Genomic DNA, 2102 nt, shown 5'->3' with positions numbered 1-2102 from the left:
AATACCGTATCGTGCTTCTCAGTTATCATCAGAAGCGAAAATATATTTCTACTAATATATTTTTATCTATTGATATGATATATACATATATATATATATATATATATATATATATATTATATATATATATATATATATATATGTATACTATATATATATATGTATACAATATATATATATATATATGTATATATAGAAGAAATGGGCTACATGCACGCATGTGTAATGGTGTATTCGCAGATACATCAAAGGTTGTGGAGTTTGTCAGCGTATACATCTATATAAGCCTACCCCAATTCCAAGCCTTTGATCACGGCACACGGTCCCATTCAAATCATTCTTCCCTCTTCATTCCAGGAGGGGCTGGGGCTGAAATTACTTATCAGTGTGAGAAAATCCGCCAAATAGAACGTTGCACCACTATAATAACAGACGTCACCTTGGAAGTGTGCTTCTGCAACACTGACCTTTGCAACGGCTGCGGTGCCCTCGGCCTAGGCCTACCGCTCCTCTTGGTGCCGCTCCTTGCTCAGGTGTTAGTGGGAGCCTGAGGTCGTTTCGATGCTCTTCGTGAAGAGTCTGTACGACCAACTGGATTCAGCCGTCTCCACCTCCATCATTCATCATCATTTGTCTGGGATATTTATGCCGACCAAAGAACGGTGATAATTTTAGTGAGTTTCTTTACCTCCAGTGACTGGAATGTGTCCTAATAAAGTATCATACCTCATTTCCTGGGTTTGTCCATCTTTCGCTTAGAAATTTCATTGAATATGATATAACTACAATAAAGACCTAATCACCATTCGAACAAAACGCGCTTCTTTCTGTCGCAACCCCTTTTAGTTATAAGTATATTCTTAGCAAAGACAACAAAATACGAAATAAAATGAATAGATTAAGCATAAAGAAAACCAATAACCGATTGTTTTGAATACAGGGAACAGGGTCTAGGATATCGAGAAAGACCTGTACTCCACAGGCTACAGAATACAGAAAATGTAGGAAGTCTGCCGAATACCATGATCAAGTTAAGAGAATACTGGGATATAATAATGTTATTATATATATATACATATATATACATATGTATATGCATATAGGTAATATATATATGTACCATATACGTATGTATATATATATATATATATATATATATATACATATGTATATGCATATAAGGATAATATATATATGTACATATATGTATATGTATATATATATATATATATATATATATATATATATATATATATATATATATATATATAATCCTCTGATTCTAAATAGCCTGCAAGTGCATCTCTAAGCTAAAAGATTTTGTCCCTTATGGAACGGCGGCAGCCCAGATAGGCATTTGATATATTCCATTCATAAACACATACACACATAAATATATATATATATATATATATATCTATATATATAGATATATATATATATATAATACGTATTATATGTGTGTATATATGTATATGTATATATATATTTTATATATATATAGATATGTATATATAATATATACATATATCTATATATATATATATATATATATATATATATATATATGTATATATATATATGTATGTATTAAATGATAGCACATGAGAACGACGTGTCAAAATATTTATATATATGTTTATATATAATATATGTATATATATATATATATATATATATATATATATATATATATATATGTGTATATGTATGTGTGTGTGTGTGTGTTTATATATATATATATATATATATATATATATATATATATATATATATATATATATAGAGTCGTAAAGCTGGAGGAAGGAATGAGGAGTTGACCGAACGCTTTCGTGTATTTTTCACACCTCCATAGGGTCAGTGATACAAAAATTCATTATTTGTTACAAAGACACCTCTGTGGCAGCAATACATAAACAAAAACTATCGTACTACTATTTAAAAACTAGCTGTCTAAAAATGTTGTTTACAAATAGTTCATCCAGTTTGTACATCCCGGGGCTGCTGTTGATCAAATTTACACGATTGTTCTTTATTATACATGATTCGACAATATTGCGTTTTGTGATGTCTTTACAGAACATGATTTCTTTCGCTTCTTC

General features: G+C 29.6%; 1 long non-coding RNA gene across 1 annotated transcript in view; it reads left to right on the top strand.

Annotated features, from left to right (window-relative positions):
• Nucleotides 1-816, top strand: part of LOC135223318 (uncharacterized) — a 2576-nt gene extending 1760 nt beyond the window's left edge. Inside the window, exon 4 of the long non-coding RNA XR_010316478.1 lies at nt 361-816. This is a non-coding gene — a long non-coding RNA (uncharacterized LOC135223318). The remainder of the gene's footprint in view (nt 1-360) is intronic.
• Nucleotides 817-2102: the final 1286 nt, after the last annotated feature.

The sequence above is a fragment of the Macrobrachium nipponense genome, chromosome 8 (genome assembly GCF_015104395.2).
Source record: "Macrobrachium nipponense isolate FS-2020 chromosome 8, ASM1510439v2, whole genome shotgun sequence".
NCBI lineage: Eukaryota > Metazoa > Arthropoda > Malacostraca > Decapoda > Palaemonidae > Macrobrachium > Macrobrachium nipponense.
This window is presented reverse-complemented; position numbering and strand designations above follow the sequence as displayed.